Below are 27,944 nucleotides of genomic sequence, written 5' to 3'. Positions count from 1 at the left end.
CTTTATAAACTATGTACTTTTGGGCAAGCTAACTTGAACAAAGCCTCTGTTTCCTTATCTGCAAATGAGAATAATAACAATACCTATCATAGGGCTACCTTAACGAGTAAATGAGTTGATTCATGCAAAGAACTTCAGACAGCTTTTGAGCACATAGTGCTCAATTTATGTGACCTTATGAGGAAACGGACTGTTGCAAGAAAAAAATAGGTGACGAGACAACAATGAGGATTCACAATTCTTTCCTGCCTTCTAAAAAGGGAAAAGCCTGTTTCCTTTAGCTTGCTGCCAGTGTTGGGGTCTAGATTTGCTAGTGAGGACATGGGTGGAAAGATCACATAATTTATAGCTTTTGAGGGTAAAAGGGGGTAAAAATTCAAATTAGGTAACTCTGTGACATATTTTTAAGTTACTATTTTATTTTATTGATAGATCTTTAAAACAGTTCAAAAAGTATTTTCAAAAATAAATTAATTTCCAAAAAATAAAAGTAACATATACTGTGTACATTAAAGCAATATTTAAAATTGCTTTATTTTGATTATCTGAATATTAAAATATAACCCAAGTAGAATAATTATTTTGGATACATGTTCACGCATTTTAATCTGTTTCTTAACTGTATCTGTCTCTAACGCCATCAGTGAGATTTCTCAATGCATTTTTAATGTGGTCTTATTTTCATAAAATAACCTGTAATCTTCTTCATAGGTGCATGTTATGATTTATAATTTTAAAATTGTTGACACCCTCAATGACTCTTTTCTGTACACCATACTACTCTTAATTGAGAAAATACTCTCTCTATAAGTGCTGAGTTACCTGGTAAACTCACAGTCAATTCTGCTAAATGGAAGATAGTCTTATGTCTAATATTTTAATCCAAATATGTAAGTCTTTCAGCCCAAATATTTTTACATGTATTGTCTTATTGTCTCCATTCAGAATACCTTTATTTAACGAATAGTTTTACAAGACAAAACTTGTCAAATAAATTATCTCAATTTATTATTGGTCACCTTAGATACTAAAAAATACTGCACTCTTAATTTGTTTTCTAATAATGAATATAAATTTCTCTAATTAAAAATGGAAGCTAAAAAATAGTCAGAAAGGAGCTCCCTCCTAAGAGTCAATCCCCCTCCCCCTGAATAACTCTCATTGCCCCTCAGGTCTCAGCTTCACCATCTTCCCCTGACCCTGCCACCATGCATTTCCCTACTCTCAAACTACTTACAGCTCCTTGTTACGTGTTTCTACTCCAACCTGGTGATGTTCAGTTTAATGTTTTCTCCCACTAGATTCCACAAAGGTGGGGACCCCATCTGTCTTGTTCACGGCCATTTCCAGCACAATGCCTGACACATAGTAAGTCCTCAGTAAGTAATAACTGAATGACTGAATGAGCAACCCATTTTAAAGACAAATACATAATCAGATCAATCTGTAAGAACGTAATAAGATCCCATGAAATGTGATTTCAAACCATTTTTTTTCCTAATAGTAACTTCACATTGCAGAAACTTGGTAGGCCTATTTTGGCCATATGATCAAAATTAATATCACCAATAGTAAGACATACTGATACCATGTACCCATTGGTGAGGTGTGCCCAGAAGACATCATCGTTTCAGTGGTATTCTTGCCAAAAATCCACAATCTCAATCTAATCATAAGAAAACACCAGACAAACCCAAACTGAGGGACATTCCACAAAATAACTAGTCTGGACTCTCCAAAAGTGTCAAGGTCATGAAAGACAAAGAAAACCTGAAGAAATGTCTCAGTGTGGAGAAGATGAAGGAGACATAATCACTACATGCAAAGTGGAATCCTGGATTGGATCCTGGACCAGTAAAACAACAGAGAGTAGTGGGAAAACTGCAGGAATTTGAACAATGTCTGCAAATTATTTAATAATATTTTGCCAATGCTGATTTGCTGGGTTTGGTAATAGTATTATTGTATGTGACTTGTTATTGGGGAAGCTGAGTGAAAGGTAAATGGGAAATCTCTGTACTATGTTTGCAACTTTCCTCTAAGTTTACTTCAAAATAAAAAGTTAATTATTTTTCCTAGTTACTTGTTCAAAGACCAAAAACAAATACTCTCCAAATAGCTACCTTAAACACCACATTTACAGTGTTTCTCTTGCCAGGGTATGTTGCACTGGTTCATAGTTCATTTATCAAGCCCATCCACTTCTGCCTGATCATCAAGGCCACCTTCAACCTGTCCACCCATGGGAGCAGACCCTTACCACTCATCAGCACAGTGCCTCAGCATTCTCTTCTCCTTGTCTTTGCACTCTCCAGGTCTCCCAGTGCTGATGTCTTCCTCTCTGCTACTTCTGCCAAAGGTACAGTCCCTCTCCATCTTTAACATGGCTCAAGGGTCACCTCCAGAAGGCCCTCTGGAATTTGCCCTTCCCAGAGCTGATGATTCCTTCCCCTCTCATGTCCTGGAGCTTGAATGATTATGTGCTCCTATGCATGGCTCTGCTGTGGTGCTGTTAAATCTTCCTTTGCATGCATGATGTGATGCCCAGATCAGTTGTCAGGGAATCTTCTGATGCCCATGACCCCAAGGGTCTCTTCAGGCCCTAAAATTATAACATTTATCGTCTGTAATCAATAATTTATAAATGAGGACCATAATGGCCCAGAGAGGCTAAGTAACTTACACAAGATCCTGCTGTATGTGAGTGGTAGGGCTGAGAACACCCAGCTCTCCTGAATGGCTGTGCAATGCTAAGCACATGTCTCAGGATGCTCTGGGTGGAATGCCATGGGGCAGACCAGGCCCAGATCATGCAGGTTATTGCAGGTCTGGGCAATGTGTGTGGTCTTTAGCCTTAAAACAATGAGGCACCTTTGGCCGGGCGTGGTGGCTCACGCCTGTAATCCCAGCACTTTGGGAGGCTGAGGCGGGCAGATCATGAGGTCAGGAGATCGAGACCATCCTGGCTAACACAGTGAAACCCCGTCTCTACTAAAAATACAAAAAAAAAAAAAAAAATTAGCCGGGCGTGGTGGCAGGCACCTGTAGTCCCAGCTACTTGGGAGGCTGAGGCAGGAAAATGGCGTGAACCCGGGAGGCAGAGCTTGCAGTGAGCCCAGATTGCACCACTGCACTCCAGCCTGGGCGATGAGTGAGACTCTGTCTCAAAAAAAAAAGAATTATAAGCCTAGTTATTATTGTCAGCTCTGATCATGTAACTCCCTTATTCAAAAACTTTCAGTGGCTTCCACCACCAACATAAACTCTAAAACCCTTAGGCTAGTATTCACACATCCCCTCTCCAATCTGTTTTGATTTACTTTTTCAAACTTATCTCTTATATTTCCCTTTAATGTTATCCAAATTCAAATCAAACAATATACTGCCCCAGCACTTAGCAAAGTGTCTGGAACTGAAACATTCAATGAAAGAACTTTGATTTTCCTCCGAAGTCTTGGCCTATGATATTCCCCTAACTAGAAACACCAGTGAACTCTTTTCTTCATCTTCTCATCTATATTTCCACCTCATTGCTTCCTTCTCCACAAAGTCTGTTTTTAAAAAATTTTTCTAGCTGGAAGAGTGGCAGAATGCCCCGTCCTCTAATGATTCACATGTCTCATATCCTCCCAAATACTTTTGTAAGGCAGAGTCAGTTCTGTTTTGCCTCTGTTGTAGGTGATGCTGTAGTGACCCATCCAGTCCCTTTTACTATGCCAGTACACCATGCCCCAGCTTCTCTGAGGGTTGACTGCAAAGGGCTCACAGATGCCTCCTCTGTCCTGAGAATAGACACTTGTCCCTGGAGGTGACACTCCATAATCCCAACCAAGGCAGTCCACAATGATTGACTGATATGAGATGCAAAAAGCTGGCCCCTTTGTCTCAATGGGGAACAACTCTTCGGCTGTTAATGCTCCCAAGCCCCCAGGGATTGGGCCATGGCTAGACTTCACCTAAATCTACATCCTTCCTTGTTTTCTCCCCCTACCTTGTTTTGCTTCACTCTCTCCCTTATAGGCTTTTCATTTTATTTTCTGGGTTTTTTAAAAATACACAACTGTTTATAGCAGCATTATTTATAATAGTCAAAAAATGGAAACAACCCAAATGGTCATAAACTAGCTAGCAGATAAACAAAAAGTGCTATAGTCACACAATGGAACACTACTAAGCAACAGAAAGGAATAAAATACTGATACGTACTACAATGTGGGTAAAACTTGAAAACACTTCACCAAGTAAAAGAAGCCATTCTCAAAAGACCACCTATTATATAATTCCATTCACAAAAGGCCACTTACTATATGATTTCATTCCGCTATAACATTTCACATTATATGAGATGGCCTGAATAGGCAAATTCACAGAGACAGAAAGTAGATTACTGGTTGCCTAGACCTGGTAGACAATGGGAGAGTAGCTTAGGAGTTGCAGGGCTATTGGGGGTAATTAAATGTTCTAAAATTGATTGTGTTGACGGTTGCACCTTATGGGTTTTTATTGAAATGCATTCTCTCAATAAATTACTTTCACAAAAGTAATTCCCATTTTGGGTTCTGCTTCTAGTGAACCTGACCTAAAACATCTGTGACCCTACCAATACCTAGATAAAGATGGGAACTAAGAGTTACTAAATTTCTGCAATGTGTCATGCACATATGCATGATCTCATTTAATCTTCTTGCAACCCTGTGCAATAAAAACTATTATCCCTATTTTTCAGAGAGGGTAATTGAGGGTTAGAGTTAAATAGCACAGCCATGATTTGAACTCACATCTGCTCTTTCTACCATACCTAGCTGCTTAGGGTAATCTACTAGGATGATCCCAACTATCAGAAGAACTGAATAATTGTAGAGCAAATGAATGAGCCATAGTTGTGCCATCTCAAGACCGATTGCATAGCTTAGAGTTGGTCATTGCTTTGACCAACTTGAAAGAAGAAATTAAAGCTGGTATCGTGGTTCCTGCAAATAATTACAGTCTCCATGGCAAATATAATGTGCTAAGCTGACCAAAGCAGTGTAATGAATTGAAGTCGGAAAGGAATCATATCTTACTGCCTTAAGTTTGATCGTCTCTTGTAATTAACCCAATCTGTTTTGTTTCTGTACACATATTAAACAACCATCTTCAGCCTCCAGCAGCATTTTATAATTTGTCCATTTCTTTATCTTCCACCTTTTCAACATGCCAGATGGTTTTTATTGCAGTGGGAGGAGAAGATTAAAACAGTTAGACAAACAAGTCCAAAGACCCTCTTGTTTCCATAACAGACTCTTGCAGTGTGGAGAAAACACAACTTTTTCTCATAGCAGACATGGAAAAGACAAAAATGTCCATAGACGCCTGGTCTTCTTCTGTGAGCATTGTCTCTTCTCATTATAACCCTTATTAAAAATAATGTAAAGTATGGTAACGACAAAAGAAAGAGAGTTGCTTTTTCTCTCTTTAAATAAAAAAGGAATGGACTTTAAAACTGGATTGCAGTTGATGATTTCACAACTCTAGAAATTCATCAAAAATCATTAAACTATACATTTACAGTGTGAATTTTATGATACATAAAGCTACTTCAATAAAGCTGTAGAAAAGTAGTAACCTGTAAGGGTTGGGGAGAGGACAAATAGATGAAGCAAGTTTGATAGTGTATTGATCATTATTGAAGTTGGATGATGCATATTGGGGGTCCATTATACTACGCCTTCTACTTTTGTGAATATTAGAAATTTTCACAATAAAATACTTCTAAAAAGGAATAGAGTAGAACAAAGGGAGACTGCTGCTTTGGTGTTCCCCATTAAACCTTGCCAAGCAAGTGGTATTTTGCCACTGTTCCACACTGTCCCATATAGTGAGTAATTACAATGATAATTACAATCATAATGATAGCAGCCATTGATTGAGTTCCTACTGTGTGCCAGGCAATGTGCTAAGGACTTTTGCAAGTGTCATGTCTGCATAGCCCTATGAAGTAGGCACTATTTTTACTCACATTTTACAGATGATAAAGCTGAGGTGCAGAAAGCATAAGAAACTTGTGTAAAGCCACTTGCCACTATGAAACCACACGGTAAGTGCTGTACTAGAGAGAGGGAAGTAATCAGTAGGCTCTGAAAGCGCAGGAGGAGGTGGCAGTTACTTCAGGCCAAGATAGCAGGGATGGGGGTGGGGGATTTTAGGAGGACGTTACAAAAGAGAGAGAAATTCAAGGTGGGTCTTGAGGAATGAGTAGAGGTTCATCTAGCAAGCAAGTGAAGAGAGGGTGGAAGATGATTTCAATCAGAGAGAACATCAAGAATGATGGCATGAGTGTTAGGAAGTGCAGAGCATGTTCAGGGCACCTCAGGATGTGAAAGGTGGGAAGTGGCTGAAATTAGAGAAGAACAGATGACAAAGACAGGAGTTGGGAGCCCATAATGATCTGAGGAGGCACCCAAACCAAGAGGGTCCAGGCCTGTGAGCCCAGGGCTGAGGCCTGGAGAAGGTGGTAGAAATAACCCTCAGTGACCTCAGCCTGTTTTCTGTTTGAGGCAGTTCTGGCATATCCACTACATAAGGTTTTTCAAGAATGTTGGAACAAGAATGAGAACTGGTCCCCATGCATCAAATGTTCAACCTCGTACCAGCCTGCTCAATTACATTGTTTGGCACATAGAGTCAGAAATAAATACCCAGCTGTAACAGAACAAAAACACAGGTATTTTGTCAAGTAAACAGCCTCACTTCACCTCATCTGAACTCACATTACATATTTCATTTTGTCCTGCTCACCAGAAATTGATCCAAGAATGTAGGAATTTACTGATAAGACGTCTCAGTTGAATGAAAGCTGAACTGCACATTCTTTTGTCCTCTTTATGACTTTTCTTTAAGACATGAGAGCCATTTCTTAAGGCCTGGGTATAAATCTATGCCCAAAGGGGTAAGAAAAATGTTGAAGGTCAGAGAGTTCCGGCATAAAGTTTCAAAAATCAATATCTTAGCTCAGATTCTGGAATCTTAATATTATTATTTAAGCAGGAATTTATCACCTCCTTGAACTACACAGGAGCTCAACAGCTTAAATTAGAGATTCTCTTTTTTTTTTTTTTTTTTTTTTTTTTGGAGACGACGTCTCGCTCTGCTGCCCAGGCTGGAGTGCAGTGGCACGATAGCTCACTGCAACCTCCACCTTCCAGGTTCAAGAGATTCTCCTGCCTCAGTCTCCCAAGTAGCTGGGACTACAGGTATACGCCACCATGCCCAGCTAATTTTTTGTATTTTTAGTAGAGATGGGGTTTCACCATGTTAGCCAAGATGGTCTCGATCTCCTGACATTGTGATCCACCTGCCTCGGCCTCCTAAAGTGCTGAGATTACAGGCGTGAGCCACCACGCCCAGCCCAAGATTCTCATAAAAACACTCAATGTATTTTTTACCTGAGTTTGAAGAAGGAGAGTACAAAATACTGTACATATTCAATCTATATAAGACAAAAAGCCATTATTAATACCTCTAAATAAACCACTTTGCCCTGCACACTCATAGTGAATTACACTCACCTAGTGACCTGGTTCTAAATTCTTTATTCCCAAGTGTTCGGTTGACAGTAAATGAACTCTACTAATTAACCCTGGTGCCTTGTCTGTGAGGAGATTTCAAATAAGTAGAGGAACTGAAATTTGCTTTGTGAGTGAATTCAGATCAGGCCACAGGAAGACACTTCCATTTCCACTGCTGTTGCTTTAAAAATCTTCAGGAGAAAAGGCAAGTGCCTGAGGCATCCATGTCTGAAGAAAGCCTGGGCAGCTCCTTAGGAGTGTGCAGAGCCTGTGCCCTTAGGCCTTTTCAAGCCAAGCCAACGTCTCCCTGTGTGAAATCCATCCAAAGGGGAGCCAGCATCCCCACAGTCACCAAAGTGAGATCCCATCCCCAGGCGCTAGCATTTGTCCTCAACCAACTAGTTCACTGACCATGGGGTGAGAGCAGGATGTTCTCACTCCCCTCCCTCTTTACTGTTCCAATCTTACCCTGGCCTCTGAAATACCCTGTGGATCATTAATCATTTAGGCACTGGACATTATCCCCCCCACATTGAGGTGAAATGCCCAGGGAAATTCCGGTGGCAATGCTAGAAGTTTATCCAACCTCCATTTATAGGCACCCACGGCCAACAAATCTTGATTTAAGGCTACTCTTTCTAAGGGACATGCTCAGGACAGCATCTTAGAAGCTGTCTGTCTCTCAACTTGAGAGACCCCCTTTTGCCAATGGGTGCCCAGTAATGATGGAATTTAGATGGCTAGCTCTTGAGGTAGGGCATAGCAATTCTCCTGTTTGGAAAAAAGTGGCCCCACACAGGTTACTCTATAGGCCACTGTGCGACAGGCCATTTTTTTCTTAAAACAAAACAAACAAACAAACAAGAAAACCCAGCCCTAGTCATGATTAGGGGAAAGCCATTCTAATGAGACTCTTAGAATTTGAGAATTTAAAAGGCACTTTAGAGATTGTATCATCTAAGCATGCCATCTTATAGATGAGGAAACTGAGGTTCAGCAAGTCCACATGACTTACCTCCAAATAATCTGGAACTGAACAGAAGTCTGCAGGTCCTAGTCCAGTCTTTGTGAGGTTCAAGGTAATATGCTATTAGAAGCAGAGCCATAGGGTTAACACAACCTTTCCCCAGAGCAATGTTTAGGTAGTAAAAAATCATTAAAACATCATTTTATAGTAAAATATATATGATAATTTTTAAAATTAAAACATGTCTCTTTAAGGAAATTTCATAGTTGTGGTCATGTTTAGGGCTATGTTCCCAAACCATAAGCACTGGGGCTGCACTATCAATATGGTAGCCACTGGCCACATGTGGCTATTGAGCACCTGAAATATGGCCAGTAGAAACTGAGATATGCTGTAAGCATAAAATACACAACAGATTTCAAAGACTTAGTAGAGAAAAAGGAATAAAATATCTAAATAATTTTAGTATGGCTGTGTGTTAAAATATTTTCCATAATTCATTTCAATAAAATGGACTATTAAAATTATCTTAACTGCTTCTTTTTCACAATTTTAATGGTGATACTAGTAAGTTGGAAATTACTTTTGTGACTCTCATTATAGTTCCATTGGACAATGGCTAAACTAGAGGATAGACATTAGGGCCATTCACTAGTTGGGCTATCTTCCTTCCAGGCACACAGTAGGATTGCATGTCCCTGTCCCCTTTGAAATTAGGTGTGGTCATATAATTTGCCTTGGCTAATGACATGTGAGTGGAAGAGGCATACTGCTTGTGGGCAGTGCATTTAGTTGCCAACGCACAACACTGCAATGCCCTCCAAGGAAATCACTGAAGCGAATGTAGAGACTGAACTGCTGTCACGCTGACTGTAAGCTGAGGTGCTGACCCACCTGAGATATGGAAAGTGAGCTCTTTTTAAAAATAAGCAATTGAAATTTGGGGATTATAAATTCCTTTAGCAATCTAACATACTGCCAGGTAAAGCTTTCTGATGTAAACGTGTGCAAAGAACTATGCCACAGCAGCATTTCCCAAACTTGCTTGACCACAGAACACTTTTGAAAGTGTAATTTATTGACAGGATATTAAGGAGAGCTCATGAGGTATAATGCATACTTCAATTATATTAATGAAGACAGAAAAAATAATCACACTGATCAGTTAGTTGAGCCAATCATCAACATTTAATTTGCATGTGTTATTTTTCATAGCACAATGCAAAAAAAACATTTTTATGTTAAGAATAAACTATATCAAGATCATCTGTTTTACTTTTTAAAATAAGTTATGCTTCACCAAAATTTTTTCATGAGAATGATGTTTTCGTGACTTTTTAGAAATTGTGAGCCTAATATTCGAAATAATGTTGATGATCAAAGACAGCATTTAGTCCATTCCTAAAGTTTATCTTTACTGTGTTATAATCTGAAAAAAATAATATTTCTTTCAAAGTGAAAAACAATATGATCAGTGTATTTTGAGGACTAGTGAAGCAGGCTTCTCCAAAATTCAATTGTTTCATCCTAAATAGCTCACTCCCTTTGTTTTTTAAGCAAATAAAGTCTGTGATTTTCATTTTCATTTTGAAGCACTCATTTTTTTCTTGTTTGAGATAGACACAGTTTGTGCAGTATCAAGACTGCCTTTTATTTGAAACTCTCAATATCAGATCCACAAGGTTCAAGTTTAGGTACTACAAATATTTTTACATTCAATGAAAACTAAATATTATAAATTGATTTTTAATTAAAATATAATGTGCCACAACCATTTAATGTGGATTTTCAGTATAATCACAAGTCATGCAACTATCACTACTAATTTCAGAATATTTGTATCACCCCCAAAAGAAATCCCATTCCTATTAGTAGTCACTCCCCATTTCCCTTCTCCAGGTTTTGGCAACCGCTAATCTTTCTGTCTCTACGAGTTTGCCTTTTCTGAACATTTCTTATAAATGGAATTATGCAATAATTATGCATAATGAGTCATTTTGCCCTGCTTTATTTCATTTAGCTTGGTGTTTTCAAGGTTCATCCATGCTATAGCATGAATCAGTACTTCACTCCTTTTTATTGATGTATAATATTCCATTGTATGGAGGATATACTATATTTTGTTTATCCATTCATTAGTTGATGGTCATTTGGGTTGTTTCCATTTTTTGGCTATTAGGAAATATGCTGCCATGATAATATGTTAATATATACAAGCATTTGTGTGAAAATGTGTTTTCAATTTCGGGGTATTTAAGTAAAATTTTAAGACAAAAAATAAGTTTTAATGCAAAATACTTAGCACAGACTTAGATAAATGCTGTCCATGTAACAAAGTGCATATTAAACATCCTGCCTCTGTGTCAGGCATGATTTGACTTCCTGGGGAACAGGAAGAACTGGTGAATTTCCAGATGGCTTTTATCATCCCAGCTTGGTGCAGGCAGGAGCTTTCCCTTCAAGCCACCATCATCACCACCAGGTACGCATGCCCTACCCTGCATTTCAGGGGGGCTTCTGAGCATCCTGACTGTTACCCACTCATGGTAAGATGTTCGTCACTTGTGCTGGATAATTGATGAGAATCGTGCTGACAAGGGTCTATTGGCAGTCGTCTCTGGACCGCTACTGGAAGCACAGAAGGCCCGTACTTAACTTTTGTAAGCCTTTGGGGACTAGTATCACATTGTGCTAATTCTGCGGGAGCTTATGGTCTCTCGTTTGTATGCTGCACCCCTTTCAAATGGTTCCTCTCAATTCTTTCTCATATACACCTTTGCATCCCATGAGTTCTACCTTTAACTACTTCTGTAATTTTCGACATATACCAGTTAAAGACTCAAATATGCCATCTTTATTTTCTTGTCTTCTGTGCCCTTATCTACCTGGTGGAGAGGGTGCCTGGATTAGGAGAAAGAAGAGGTGAAAGGTCCAAGTAAAGGAAATAATTTTGATATACAACTTTAGAGTGGGAGGAGGAATGTAAGAAGAGCACCAATTGCTAATTCTCAACATTATTCTACCATGGCCATGTTCTCAGTAATGTCATACCATTTTTAATGGTAATTATCCCATGCGATTAAGAATAACTATAGGTTTGATATATTTCTTAGATATTTAAGAAGAAAGAAATTCACCAGTATCAATTTTCTTCCACTGAATTGTATTAATACTTGGCACAGATTTAGCCCTCTGTGGAACCCAGCTTGAGAAGTGAAACACTAAAAGCGTGTAGGCACAGAGCATCCCATTTGAGTTTAGTATCAAGTGCTCTCAATTAGTCCCAAAGGAGGAGTCAGGATAGCTGGGCTTTGTTGCACAAGCAAACAATCCCTACATCAAATTGGCTTATAATCACAAAGGTTTCTTTCTCACCTGGCCCATGTGGGTCTGCTGTGGCTCTGCTCTGCCTCCTCTTCACTCCACGACCTCAACTGACAGAGCAGCCCCCATCTGGAGCATCCCCAGTCAGAGGAAAAAGAGCAGAGTACACCACACACTAGCTAGCTCTCTGCCTTGCCCAGAAGTGACTGACACACATCACTGTTTCTACATTTCACTGGCCAAAACGAATACTACAGTCAGTGTGGTGTCCACGTTCATAGGCTGGAGATATTTAATCCTCTCATAAGGAGGAGTACTACAGTGAGGGGCACTCAATTTGAGTGGACAGTAAATAAGTCAGCTACAGGACCAGAACCAGCAAACCCCACAAATTCTTGGATCCCTGTATAGCAACCAAATCACCAAGTCATACTTTGTCTTCCTTTCAGTGAGTTCTTTTTTGGTGTCTTTTGAGTTCTTTTGCACTGGAACTACCTCTCCTGGTCAAGGCCATCTCATTCCACCCCATCAAGTGTCCCTAACTTTGAATCTCAGAGAGCAGGGATTGGAGTCTCAGAGTCTTCCCTCTGAGAAGACTCTAGGCTCCTTATAGAAATTGATCTCCTTCCTTTTTGGCAATGTGTACAGCATTCTGTTGGCTGCCCTTTCTACTCCCTGCTCAGAGGCAATGTCTGGGTAAGAGAGCCATCTGAGTAGCAGGTTACATAGCTAGCTCCAATCCCAAGCCAAATCACAGATGGCTCCAGACATTTGAGCTGCCATGTTTTCGCTGTTCATGATTTCCTCCATGCAGTGATATTGAGTAGTTACAGAATAAGTGACACACCTTTGATTATAAAATGATAGGATCTTAACTAGTGTCAGCAGAAGTGATATGTCTACAGCACCCATGAAGCTCTCAAACATGCATGCTTATGTTTATGTATTTATTCTAAATCTAAAACCTTTCACTTCTTTGACCGCTGTATCAGTTAACATCGCATTCATTTGCAAATGAAGAAGACTCCAAAAATGGTAGTTAAGGCAGGATGTTTGTTTCATGGAACATGAAGTTCTAAGCTAAGCAGAGCTATTACAGAAAGAAGCTCAATGATGCTATCAAAGGCCCAGGCTCTTTCTCTTTTTCTGCTTCTCTATCTTTAATGTAATGATTTTCACATCCATGTTAGCCAGTTCATGGTCCTCCAGTGGCTGCTGCCCCTCCAAGCTTCACTACCATGTCCAAGAAGGAAAAGAGGAAGGGACCACGGGCAAGGGGCTTTCTCTTCAAGAGGCTCTGGCTTTTTATTCAGAAAGTGACACACTAGGGGCTCCCCCAAGGGCTTCTGCCTGTGTCTCATTTATCTCAAGTGTGTCATTTGGTCCCCTAGATGTAACAAAGGCTAGAAAATCAACCGTTCAGCTTTTACAGCCTCTGTAGTTGAGACGGGTGAGGGAGAAGGAGTTAGACATTGACTTTAGGTCAGCCAGCCTACGACGTCTTCCCCATCCCTCTTTCGAGGGCTTTTACCCAGTATCTCTTTGTCTTGTTTGTACACTCCCCACAATATTACCTACTTCAGTGCCCAAATTAAGCATTTACATTCACTTTCTTCTGAAACCACATGATTATCCTGTGGAAAGCGGTTAGTGTACCAAGCTTCTTTTCCCTCCTTCCTTGGTGAGCAGCCTAATGCCAGTTGGTTTCACCTAACTGTGTGTAATCCATATTATTCTTTGGTGATCAAAATTATGCAATGAACTAGATGTCTTCTTTCTGTTATATTGGAGAGATGCCAGTCAGTATTAGCCTGAACTATCTAATTTTCACCACCCTTGTATTTTTTTATTCTGTTTCTGGTTCAAGCTCATATTTCCTCAGACTACTAATTTTTAAAATACTGATCGAACCTGATTACACTTAAATATTTTATTCTCAGTTTTACTCCTCATTATTTGACCTCTTAACATGTACCAATATAGCCCATATGAAGGGCCTGCTTTTTTTTTTTAGTGTTTAATTTTTGTGGGTATCTAGTAGGTGTTTATATTTATGGGGTATATTAGATATTTTGATTTAGGAATACAATGTTTAACACTCATATCAGGGTAAACGGGTATCCATCACCTCAAGCACTTATCCTTTGTGTTACAAACAGCCTAATTATACTCTTAGTTATTTTTAAATGTACAACTAAATTTTTATGGACTATAGCCACCATGTTGTGCTATCAAATATAGATTTTATTCATTCTAGTAATTTTTTTGTACCCACTTCTGCCAAAAAACCCTACTCCCCTTCTCAGCCTCTGGTAACCATCATTCTACTCTCTATCCCCGTGAGTTTAATTGTTTTAATTTTTTTAGCTCCCACAAATAAGTGAAAACAGGTGAAGTTTGTCTTTCTGTGCCTGGATTATTTCACTTAACACAATGATCTCCAGTTCCATCTATGTTGTTGCAAATGACAGGATCTCATTCTTTTTATGGCTGAATACTAGTTCACGGTGTATATGTACCATATTTTCTTTTCTTTTTTCTTTTTCTTTTTTTGTGAGATGGAGTCTCACTCTGTTGCCCAGGCTGGAGTACAGTGACACAATCTCAGCTCACTGCAACCTCCACCTCCTAGGTTCAAGAGATTCTCCTGCCTCAGCCTCCTAAGTAGCTGGGATTACAGGTGCATGCCACCATGCCCAGCTAATTTTTGTATTTGTTGTTTTTTTTTTTTAGTAGAGATGGGGCTTCACCATGTTGGTCAGGCTGGTCTCAAACTCCTGACCTCGTGATCTGCCCACCTTGGCCTCCCAAAGTGCTGGGATTACAGGCATGAACCACCACGCCCAGCCTCCCACATTTTCTTTATCCATTCACCTGCTGATGAAAACTTAGGTTGCTTCTAAATCTTGGCTATTGTGAGTAGTGCTGCAATAAACATGGGAGTGCAGATATCTCTTTCATATAATGATTTCCTTTGTTTTGGGTATATATCTGTCAGTGGGATTGCTGGATCAAATGGTAGCTCTATTTTTAGTTTTTTGAGGAACGTTCAAACTGTTCTTCATCATGATTGTACCAATTTACATTGCCATCAACAGCGTACGAGGGTTCCCTTTTCTCTACATTCTCACCAGCATTTCTTACTGCCTGTCTTTTGAATAAAAGCCATTTCAACTGGGATGAAATGTATCTCGTTGTAGTTTTTATTTGCATTTCTCTGATGGTCAGTGATGTTGAGCAGGTTTTCACATACCTAATTGCCATTTGTATATCTTCTTTTGAGAACTGTCTATTCAAATCTTTTACCCAATTTTCATTGGATTGTTGGATTTTTCTTATACAGTTGTTTGAGCTTCTTATACAGTTGTTTGAGAGATTATTAATCCTCTGTCTGATTGAGAACTTGCAAATATTTTCTCCCATTCTGTGGATTGTCTCGTCACTTTGTTGATTTTTTTTTCCTTTGCTGTGCAGAAGCTTTTTAACTTAATGTGATCCCATTTGTTCATTTTTGCTTTGCTTTGGTTGCCTGTGCTTGTAGAGTATTAGTCAAGAAATATTTGCCCAGATCAATGTCTTGGAGAGTTTCCCCCAATGGTTTCTTTTAGTAATTTTATAGTCTGAAGTCTTGGATTTAAGTCTTTAATCGATTTTGATTTGATTTTATATATGGAGAGAGATAGGTGTCCAGTTTCATTCTTCAGCATATGGTTATCCAGTTTTCCCAGCACCATTTATTGCAGAGACTGTCCTTTCACCAATATATATTCTTGGCACCTTTGTCAAAAATGAGTTCACTGTAAATGTGTAGATTTGTTTCTGGGTTCTCTATTCTGTTCCATTGGTCTATGTGTCTGTTTTTATGCCAGTACCATGCTGTTTTGGTTACTATTGCTCTGTAGCATAATTTGAAGTCAGGTAACGTGATTCTTCCAGTTTTGTCCTTTTTGCTCAGGATAGTTTTGGCTATTGTGGGTCTTTTTGTGGTTCCATACAAATTTTAAGATTTCCTTTTCTATTTCTGTGAAGAATGTCATTGGTATTTTGATAGGGATTGCATCAAGTCTGTAGATTGCTTTGGGTAGTATGAACATTTTTAACAATATTGATTCTTCCAATCCATGAACATGTAATATCTTTCCATTTTTTGGTGTCCTCTTCAATTTTTATTTTATTTTATTTTATTATTTTTTTTTTTTTGAGACAGAATTTCACTCTTGTTGCGATCTCAGCTCACTGCAACCTCTGCCTCCTGGGTTCAAGCGATTCTCCTGCCTTAGCCTCCCAAGTAGCTGGGATTACAGGCACGCACCACCACACCTGCCTAATTTCATATTTTTAGTAGAGACAGGGTTTCTCCATGTTGGTCAGGCTGGTCTTGAACTCCCAGCCTCAGATTATCCGCCCACCTCGGCCTCCCACAGTGCTGGGATTACAGGCGTGAGCCACCACACCCAGCCCTCTTCAATTTCTTTTAACAATGTTTTACAGTTTTCATTATAGAGATCTTTCGCTTCTTTGGTTAAATTTATTCCTAGGAGATTAATTTTATTTGTAGCTACTGTAAATAGGATTACTTTCTTGATTTCTTTTTTAGATTGTTTGTTATTGGCATGTAGAAATGCTACTAATTCTTATATGTTGACTTTGTATCCTGCAAATTTATTGAATTTGTTGATCAGTTCTAATAGCTTTTTGGTCTTAGAGGCCAAAATGATATGACCAGATCATATGATCTTAAATTTGGAGCCTTTAGGTTTTTCCAAATATAAGATCATATCATTTGCAAACAAGGATAATTTGATGACTTCCTTTCCCATTTGGATGCCCTTTCCTCTTGTCTGATTGCTCTAGTTAGGATTTCCAGCACTATGTTAAATAACAGTGTTGAAAGTGGGCATCCTTGTCATGTTCCACATCTAAGAGAAAAGACTTTCAATTTTTCCCCATTCAGTATGATACTAGCTGTGGGTCTGTCATAGATGGCTTTTATCATCTTGGGTATCTCTAGATAAGCAAGGAATACCATTTTAAGTAATTCTTCTCTAAATAAAAAAATCTGTTTCAAAATAATTTGCTGTGTCTTTCTTGGTAGAATCTTCCAGTTACAGGTGTAATAAAAATTTACTTGTAAAAACACTACCACACTTTCAAAAGGAGATGGACAAATAAGAACCTAAAAATTTAAATAGTCTGTGTGCTGAAGCCAATAATAAACAAAGATTAAAGGGAAAAGGCAAAAGCAAATATAATTATTGTGAAGGTACATATGACTAATATTATTCTTTGGGTTTAGTGAGATGCAGAAAATATGGAGAAAGAAGAAGTGGATTAACACTTCTGTCTCAAGCAAACTCTGCACACATATTTAAATTTGACTGTTCGGCCTGTTCAACGTAAACAGGGTTATGTGCACTGTGCATGTCCTCACCTGATTTTTTTGCAGCATAATCATGCCCCTTCCAACAAACATATTGATAGTAGTGTTGAGGATACCAAAGAAAAAATGTCTCAGGATGCCTATCTCTCCCATCTGCTGGTCTTCAAAGCAGGCCATGGCTTATGGCTGCTGTCCTCAGATCCTCTATCTACTTCTCAAGGAGAAAAGAAATCCTAGAAATAGAAAGGAGACAAAAGTGGGCACTTAATTTTGAGTTGAGAAACTCCAGAAGACTCAACATTGTAGCTAAACATGATTTCCAAAGAGTTTGCAAACACAAACTGAGGTTTTATTTCTGTCATCTTCTCTATTTCTTCCTCCCCAACAAAAATATACGGTAAAAAGTAGAAAAATAGATTTTGGAACTTATCTTCCCAGAAAAAACACCTAAAATAGATAATAGTCTCTACAGAGATCTTGAAGACAAAACAGATATGGAATTATGGTGCAACTCCAGCTGCAGGTGAGATGAGGGAACACTTAGGCCATGAATGTAACTCTGCCCATCCCAAATGACACATTCAGTCTTCTAAATTTGCCAAACCATGCCCAAGATTTATCTGTAGGTCGAATTCATAAGAACATTTAAAAAATGGCATTCATGACCAAAACAGTGGTTTAACTAGCCAATTAGCTAATTATTTTGTCTCTGACAATATGCAGGATTTTTCTGGGGGAGTCTAATTAAGCTACATGACCCCAATCTCAGATACTAAGAATATGTAACTAGTATTTCCATTTTTCTTTATTAATCTATTTATTATAAACTTACCCATAATGCATTCAAAGCAGCTTTGAACCACTACCAATAGCTAATGTATTGTGTAGTTACTGATACATATATTCATCTTGTTACAATAATTTCGGTTAATATGGTCTGTATCTACCATCAGAGAAGTAAGATTTGAAAACCAGAGTGATAAAATTGTACTCAAGTGCTTAGGGTAAGAACTATCGGCAATATTGGGCAATTTCGTTATAGTAAGAGTTTTCTGAATGCAGGTAAGATTAGATAGAAAAATTTATTCTCCCATGTATTCCTGTCATGATAACTTCTGAAATTTATGTAAAGTAAGAGTTGTGAATCATAGACCTTTAAAATTATTACTGGATTTATGTACATACAATCAGAGCTTCAAGGAACCTTCTGAAACATCTAGTGCACCCCCTTCTTTTAAAGAAAAGGACACCAAAATCAGGAGTACAGACTTCCTTAAGCCTGCACAATAGACTAGTAGAAAAGCTAGAACAGGTAGCATTTTTTTTGTTTTTTTAACTTTTAATCAAACACGCTTTTTCCATCAACATTAAGTTAGAAACTCAAGCTCAAGAATGTATTCTTGCAACATAAGGATGGAATAATTAAAATTTATCAAGGAAGAGACTTCTATTAATAACCATATTCCTTCCCTTTCTCCAGCAGTAAAGGAATCCCCATTCTAGCTGGGCATATGGCTACCATTATGCAACCTGCAGATCTGCAGACTGTCCAGGGCCTATGTGGGGCCCACACAAGGCCCAAGCCAGGCTGCTCTCCCAGGGAACACCAGAACAGAGATTAGGCAGAGCCGGCCACCCTGCAGCCACAACCAGTGAGAGCCCAGCATGGAGCAGAGGCTCTTCCTCCACCGCCTTAAGGTCTTATAAAATGCCCATCTACCAGCTGCCATTTTCGAGAGAATCTGAGGAAAGAAGCTTTATTCTGAAACTGAGACACAGGGACTAAATTACCCCAAAGGGATGACCCCAGCAGAGCCTGTAATATTACCTACAGGCCAGATTAGAGCTTGCCTCCCTCCCATTTCCACCCTCCCCTAACACCCCATGGGGGCTGTCAATGAAAGTTAAATATCAGGAAGCTGCCTTTTGCTCACACATCCAAATGTAGCATGGGTGAATATTCGACCCTGGCAACTCTTATAAAATCAACGGCAGTGGCTTTTTAAAGATGACAAATCTGTGTATCTGCGACCAATCCTGTGATAGGAAGGCGTGATACTTACATAACATCAGGTCTTGCAGCACTTTGCTAAAACAACGGTGTTTCCTTATGGAGTATAAGAGTATATATATATACATATATGTATATATATATTTTTTTCTAATGTGAATTCATGAGTGGCGATTGTTTCTGCTTGGAATCAAAACAAAACAAAAAAATGTATTTCCTTTTTTGTTATTTTGGATATATCTGTGGTCCAGGTGCAACATCTGGAACTTGTTGAATCTGGCTCTTTTTACAAACAAAAATATCTCTAATATTAATTTTGTTTTCTAAAGAGATGGATATTTACTTAAACTGAGGCTGATTGATACAAAATGTTCAGTGTTAGAAAAAAACAAATTTGTCTAATTTGTGACTTGAAACAAAAGCTTTGGTGATATTGGATTCTGGGGGAATTTTGTTTTTACTGGTCAGACTTTGCACAAATGCCCATTAAGCATTTGAATGAGCTATTAACAGAATAGCATTTCTTTTAAAGAGTGAACAGAAATATCAAGAAAACTCAAATGATTTTAGACTTAAAACATAGCCAAGGAGTCTTTTGTTCATTTTTAAATCATGTTTTAAATTAAATAAGAATTTTTGAAGTTCTTTAAGAGAAGACTTGTAATTTGCTAGTATATGTGCTTAAAATTGTGTTAAACTTTCCTACAAGATTAATATTATTCTAAAGTAAAAAGAAATCAAAGTTTAATTTGTATAATATTCAATTAAGACCAAAGTTGGTGTCTCTAATATTAAAGTTCATTTGTAGCCTACTCATAAACAAAACAAGAAAATTTAAAAACATGTATTAAATGGCCAACTGTCTTTTCTTGATTGCCTCTTTTGAAATTAACTTATTTTTTTTACAGATTCTGAAAGTAATTCATGTCATGTGTAGAAATTTGAAATTTAGATTAGTATTATGAAGATAGACCCATAGATAGGACGTATAAATCCTAACACTAACAGATCACACAACCACTGTTTGTATATTGGAATATATTTCTTTATTCTTTTGTCAATTTGGAATATATTTCTTTATTCTTTTATCAATTTTAAAATACTTTAAATTTATCAAACCAACAATCTGGAATTGCATTCTGCTAATCTGACAGATAACATATCATGTTTCTCTTTTTATCTGCTTCTGGAACAGCTTAAAATATTAACTAAAAAGGATTGCAACTGCAGCCGGGCGCGGTGGCTCACGCCTATAATCCCAGCACTTTAGGAGGCCGAGGCAGGCAGATCACTTGAGCTCGGGAGTTCAAGCACAGCCTGGGCAACATGGCAAAATGCCATCTTTACAAAAAATACAAAAAATTAGCCCCGGGCGTGGTGGCATATATCTGTAGTCCCAGCTACTCAGTGGGCTGAGGTGGGAGGATTGCTTGAGCCCAGGAGGTGGAGGTTGCAGTGAGCTGAGATCACGCCACTGCACTCCAGCCTGGGCAACAGAGTGAAATCCTTTCCCAAAAAAAAAAAGGGGGAGGTGGCAATCAATCAATCAACAAATAGTAAGGGATCTCAATATACCTTGTTGTTAATACTGTTTTAAGAACTATGAGAAATAACATATGATTGATTTATGCCTTAAACAATTTATAGGTTGTGCACAAGATGAGACAAACATGAATGAAACAATTAAAAAACAAAATAGGATAGTAAATATTATACCAGCTGTTATTTTAGTGATCATTAACAGAGACCATATACATGAGTCTGTGGTTTAATCAGGGTTAATCTAATTTCGAGAAACAAAACCCTACTAAATGGAGCCTTTATTGGAATATATCATAGAATGTAAAGTTTTAAAGTTTGGTTATACCACCAACGCACCAAAATCAGGAACTATTGATTCTTGGGCTCTTAATTAAAATCCTAATGAAAGAGAATCTGATTGATTCAGCTTGGGTTAATGTTTATTCCCATCTAATCAGTTGTGGTCAGTAGAAAGAGGTCATGTGGCATCCTGAGTTACCCAAAGAGTAATAGGATTGGTGCCTATGTTACAGCCATTCCCTCTTCTCCTTTGATAATAGAACACCACTTCTGGCAGGAATGTACCCAGTCCCAGGAGATGAATCATAGCTGGTCCAAGTCAATTATGATAAGTGCAATTTCCTTCTGCCAGATATGTACTTACTCAGAATCCCTCCAAGCTTGGACACATCACATATTTCTGGCCAATGAGACATAAAAGAAAGCCAAGGGAAGGTTTTCTTCCAAAATAGTAAGTTGCAGGAAAAGAGTTCCTTCCTTCCATACTCTTGACTCTGCTGCATGAATGTAAGTCATGCTTTGTGGTACTAAATGATTCCCAGAGATGGCAATTCAGAGCCATGTATCATTGAGCCTCGACACCAGCACTAAATTAACATGAAGTATCATGTTAATTTAGTTTTTTTTTAAATCAGTATTATTTGATTACTTTTAGTTAGGCATTCTGTTACTTAGATCCAAAAAGCATCTAAACTGGTAGGTATCTCTTCTGGGGCTCTAGCAGGCATAGATTCTTTCAGAAGGCGATATGAAGACAAGAAGGAAACTGTTGACACTTCTGGTGTAGATCTTCCTGTGGAAGGCATGAAGTTAAGTACCATATACCTATCTTTCCAGCTATCCTATCTTTTACCTAAGAAGTAAAGGTATCCTTACCTCTACGGTGAAATCAATATTGTCCCCACTTTACAGATGAGAAAATGGAGCTTCAGAGAGGGTAAGTACATTGCCCAGTGTCATTAAGTGCAGTGCTAGGGACAATGCTAACCCAATGCAAATCCAAACACTTTTCCCACTTTCATAGGTATTGCCATCCAAAATTGCACATTACATACTGTAGATACTGAAATGGCTACCAGAGGGGAAGATAAACTGGACAAGACAGAAAATTTCACAAAGAAGGGAAAACTTGACTGGACTTTCAATAAGAGGTAGAATTCAGAGAATAAAAGCAAAGCAGGAGGACATTTTAAATGGAAAGAACACAGAAGGCTGTATGAGAAGGCAATGCTGGTTAGACTGATGAGGGCTAGATAGGATGGGGTCATATATTGAAGGGTTGTAAGAGCCAGCTTAAATTTAAAGCTTATATTCAATATAATAAAACTGGTACCAGGGAACCCTGGAAGGTTTCTGAGCAGAGCAGAAAAGCAATATATTGACAGTAGTGTTTGATAGAGTTTTAAGGTGGCATGAATACCGGTAATACAGGTATTGGAATATTCCAAAATAAAAAGAACATGATCTGGTTTTCTTTTAACCAAGGATATGTGTTATTGTCTAAAAGAAAGTGGTGAAATGGAAAGGAAGATTTGTTAGAGAATCCATTTAAAGAACTTGTTGGCCTGGCATGATGGCTTATGCCTGTAATCCTAACACTTTGGGATGCAAAGGTTGAGGACTGCTTGAGACCAGGAGTTCAAGACCAACCTGAGCAACACAGTAAGATCCCATATTAGTCCATTTTCATACTGCTATAAAGAACCGCCCAAGACTGGGTAATTTATAAAGGAAAGACGTTTAATTGACTCATGGATCAGCATGGCTGGAGAGGCCTCAGGAAACTTACAATTATGGCAGAAGGCAAAGGGGAAGCAAGGCAACTTCTTCACAAGGTAGCAGGAAGGAGAAGTGCCAAGTGAAAGGGGAAGAGTCCCTTATAAAACCATCAGATCTCATGAGAACCCACTGACTATTATGAGAACAGCATGGGGAAACTGCCCCCCATGTTTCAATCACCTCCACCTGGTCTCTCCCTTGACACATGCGGATTATGGGGATTACAATTCAAGATGAGATTTGGGTGGAGACACAAAGCCTAACCATATCATTCCGTCCCTGGCTCCTTCCAAATCTCGTGTCCTTTTCACATTTCAAAACTAATCATGCCTTCCCAACAGTCCCCCAAAGTCTTAATTCATTCCAGCATTTAACCCAAAAGTCCAAGTTCAAAGTCTCATCTGAGACAAGGCAAGTCTCGCCTATGAGCCTGTAAAATCAAAAGCAAGTTAGTTACTTCCTAGATACAATGGGGGTACAAGCATTGAGTAAATACATCAATTCCAAATGGGAGAAATTGGCCAAAATGAAGATGCAGCAGACCCCGTGCAAGTCTGAAGTCTGCAGGGCAGTCAAATCTTAAGCTCTGAAGTGATCTCCTTTGATTCCATGTCTCATATCTAGATCATGCTGATGCAAGAGATGGGTTCCCATGGCCTTGGGCAGCTCTGCCCCTATGACTTTGCAGGGCACAACCCCTCTCCTGGCTGCTTACACAGGCTGGCATTGATTGTCTTTTCCAGGAACACAGTGCAAGCTGTCGGTGGATCTACCATTCTGGGGTCTGGAGGACAGTGGCTCTCTTCTCACACCTCTACTAGGCAGTGCTCCAGTGGGGACTATGTAGGGGCTTCAACCCCACATTTCTCTTCTGCACTGCCCTGGCAGAGGTTCTCCACGAGAGCTCCACCCCTGCAGCAAACTTCTTCCTGGGCATCTAGGCATTTCCATACATCCTCTGAAATCTAGGCAGAGGTTCCCAAACCTCAGTTCTCAACTTCTGTGTACCCACAGGCTCAACACCACATGTTGCTTGTGGCTTGCACCCTCTGAAGCAATAGCCTGAACTCTATGTTATCCCCTTTTAGCCATGGCTGGAACGCAGGGCGCCAAGTCCCAAGACTGCCCAAAGCAGCTAGGCCCTGGGCCCAGCCCACAAAAACATTTTTTCCTCCTAGGGCTCCAGGCCTGTAATGGGAGGTGCTGCTATGAAGTTCTCTGACATGCCCTGGAGACATCTTCTCCACTGTCTTGGCAATTAACATTTGGCTTCTTGTTACTCATGAAAATTTCTGCAGCTGGCTTAAATTTCTCTTCAGAAAATGGGTTTTTCTTTTCTATCACATCATGAGGTTACACATTTTGCAAACTTTTACACTCCACTTCCCTTTTAAACATAAGTTCCAATTCCAAACCATCTCTTTATGAATGCATAAAACTGAATGCTTTTAGGAGCATCCAAGTCAATTCTTGAACACATTGCTGCTGAGAAATTTCTTCCACCAGATACCCTATATCGTCTCCTTCGAGATCAAAATTCCACAGATCTCTAGGACAGGGGAAAAATGAATGCTGCCAGTCTCTTTGCTAAAGTATAGCAATAGTCACCTTTATTCTGGTTCCCAACAAGTTCCTCATCTCCATCTGAGACCACTTCAGCCTGGACTTCATTGTCCATATCACTATCGGCATTTTGGTCAAAGGCATTCAACAAATCTCTAGGAAGTTCCAAACTTTCCCACATTTCCCTGTCTTCTCTGAGCCCTCCAAACTGTTCTAACCTCTGCCTGTTACCCAGTTCCAAAGTTGCTTCCACATTTTTGGGTATCTTTATAGCAGAACCCCACCCTCTGCAGTACCAACTTACTATATTAGTCCATTTTCATACTGCTATAAAGAACTGCCTAAGACTGGGTAATTTATAAAGCAAAGAGGTCTAATTGACTCACAGTTTAGCATGGCTTGAGAGGCCTCAGGAAACTTACAATCATGGTGGAAGGTGAAGGGGAGGCAAGGCACCTTCTTCAAAAGGCAGCAGGAAAAAGTGCCAAGTGAAGGTGGAATAATCCCTTATAAAATCATCAGATCTTATGAGAAGTCACTACCATGAGAATGTCATGGGGGAAACTGTCCCCTGTGATTCAATTACCTCCACCTGGTCTCTCCCTTGACACGCGGGGTTATGGGGATTACAACTCAAGATGAGATTTGGGTGAGGACACAAAGCCTAACCATATTAGACCCCATCTCTACAAAAAATACAAAAACAAAATTAACTGGACATGGTGGCATGCACCCATAGGTCCTACCTACCTGGGAGGCTGAGGTGGGAGGATCCCTTGAGCCCAGGAATTTGAGACTGTAGTGAGCTATGACAACATCACTGTACTCCAGCCCAGGTGACAGAACAAGACCCATCTCTTAAAAACAAAACAAAACAAAACAAAACAAAATAAAGCTTGTTGACTGACTAGATATGGGAAATAACAAAAAAAGTTTCCCTCATTTTCTTCCTTTTTTTTTTAAAAAGTATGTATATTATCTCTGTGTCTGGTCTTTATTCCATGATTTTCCCTTGACTGTATTCTCTTCTTTAGTCCTTTCACTTCCTCGTACTTGCTCATGCTGGCTGAAATGCTAGCTGCAGGTACACAAAGTTTTTGCCAAAAAGGTTTTGAAATTGTGGACTTTTTTTTAGTCAATTCCACACAAAACACAGGAAAAAAATCCTTCATGGGAAAAAACAAACATTTCAGCTTCTCCTTTTTATGATGATCAGAGATTAATTTAGTTTAGTTTTGCATTAATCAAGTTGTTGTCAGAACCTTTCCTGCTAATCTGTAAATGCTGGGCTTTTCAATGTTGTATTTACTCACGTGATGTCTCACTTCTTTTCTCTACAGATATTCTCAATCTAAATTAAGGGAATCAGGGCAAGAAGAAAACTTTAACAGTTGTAAGACCACAACAAAATGTTGCCCTCAGCAAAGTGCTTTGAGATTGTCACATTGCCTAAAAAATGCAATATTTAGGAAAGCTCTTTAGAAATCACACCAAACAGTTCTCCTTTTCTTTGGCAATTCCTTGAGCTCCTTAAAAAAAATGTTTGAAAGTACAGAGCTAACTGACTTGAGTAACAGCTCTCATCTGATTTTTTAGGAAGAGGTCCAGTGAAGTTGATGGGTTCAAAGACATTGAAAGTTTCAGTGGTTGATGTTTACACCAGAAATTTCCCTCCCTCTCTGATTCATGGCTTAAATCACTCCAGTTTAGGGAAAGAAATTCTTGGAAATTAATGTAACTCTTTTTCATTACACTGGACTGGAACACTTCAAAGAGGCACCAATACCACTGCACCTTTGCCTGAGGGATTGAGGAGGAAAATAAAGAAGGAAGCTGGCCGGCCGTGGTGGCTAACACCTGTAATCCCAGCATTTTGGGAGGCCAAAGTGGGTGGATCCCCTGAGGTCAGGGGTTCGAGACCAGCCTAACCAATATGGTGAAACCCCGTCTCTCCTACTAAAATTACAAAAATTAGCTGCACTTGATGACATGCGCCTGTAGTCCCAGCTACTCGGGAGGCTGAGGCAGGAGAATAGCTTGAATCCAGGAGGCGGAGGTTGCAGTGAGCTGAGATCACGCCACTGCACACCAGCCTGGGTGACAAAGCCAGACTCTGTCTCAAAAAAAAAAAAAAAAGAGGGAAGTCAGATTCCCACAAAACAATATGAAAAAGACAAGCAACTCAAAGGAAAATTGGCCAGAGACTATAAACAGGTCATTCAATGATGAGGAACCTGAACAGTCAACAAACAGTAGAAAAAAATTTAACTCCATGAGCAATCAGGGAAATGCAAAGTAAAATGAAAACGAGATGCCATTTCTTGACCATCAGATAGGCAAATTAAAGAGTGGTGATATCAATATTGGAAAGTGAATAGATAAATGAAGACTAACTCACTGATGGTGGAGTGTAAATGGGTATACATTGGCACAACACTTTAAAGGGCAATTTTGTGATATCTATTAAAATTTGAAATGTGCATATCTATGAACTGGCAGATATACTTCTTGGTGTTCACCCCAGAAAAAAAAATACTCATGTGTCTCCAATGAGACAGTTTCATTGTATATTATTTATAACCATGACAAAGTACAAAAGACCTAAATGTCAATTGACCAGGGAACGGCTAATAACTGTGGCATATCCATATTATGTAAAATTATGCCAAAGTTAAAAGGAATTAGGCAGATCTATATGCTGACATTAGAATTTCTGAGTAACTGGGTGTGATGGTACATCCCATTAGTCCCAGCTACTCAGAGGCTGAGGTGGGAGGATCACTTGAACCCAGAGGTTCCAGGCCAGCCTGGGCAACATAGCAAGACTCCATTTCTAAAAAAGAAAAAAAAATATATCTACCTAGTAATGTAGATATTTCTGAGTCATATTGTTGGAGAAAAAAAATCAAGTTACATACATTTTAACAGCATTTTTGTTCAAGAACATATACCCCAAAATAATATATATTCCCTCTATATACCCTTTAAGTATAAATATATAGTGTAAGCATATATTTTCTATAAGTTATATATAACATTGTTATATGAATATAATTTCTCTATTACAAGTATAATAAAAATACCACATATTTTATGTATCAATATGTTCTATAAGTTCAAATAGCAAATGTTCTATATAAGTGTTAAAAGAAAACACCTAGAAAAACATCTGAAAGGATTTACACCAAACTACCAATCTCTGGGGATGGATCTGGGATGTAGAGCTGGTGGTCAAAAGGTAACTGAAGACTACCTTAATGTTTTTAATTTTTTAAAGAAAGGGACACATATTATGTATTACCGTATTGTCAAAAAAGGATAGGAAACAAAAAATTAACATAGAAAGAATAAAACTATGGAAATGGAGGTGAGAGTGATTAGGGATGAGGAAAGGAAAAAGAGTGAGTTCTACCAGCTTTTTCTCTCTGCTTCTTCCACAAGTGTTCAACAGCTTCTACCTCTCTGATTTGCAAGGGTTCGCTCAGCAGTGATGCCTCTTGATGCAGAAAAAGCAGTTTCAAAGCAACTGGGAGAAGTATGTGTGTGAGTAGG

At 38.9% G+C, this 27,944-nt stretch overlaps 1 long non-coding RNA gene across 1 annotated transcript; it reads right to left on the bottom strand.

Moving 5' to 3' along the window:
* Positions 1–406: 406 nt before the first annotated feature.
* Positions 407–25,249, bottom strand: LOC129532294 (uncharacterized). The gene is made up of 4 exons (XR_008677980.2): positions 25,143–25,249; positions 17,270–17,451; positions 8,563–8,634; positions 407–2,602 (listed from the first exon to the last, which is right to left on the bottom strand). It is a non-coding gene; the product is annotated as an uncharacterized lncRNA (long non-coding RNA).
* Positions 25,250–27,944: the final 2,695 nt, after the last annotated feature.

Source organism: Gorilla gorilla, chromosome 2, assembly GCF_029281585.2.
Source record: "Gorilla gorilla gorilla isolate KB3781 chromosome 2, NHGRI_mGorGor1-v2.1_pri, whole genome shotgun sequence".
NCBI classification, from domain to species: domain Eukaryota; kingdom Metazoa; phylum Chordata; class Mammalia; order Primates; family Hominidae; genus Gorilla; species Gorilla gorilla.
The sequence above is the reverse complement of the archived record's forward strand: the minus strand, read 5'-3'. Positions and strand labels throughout refer to the sequence as shown.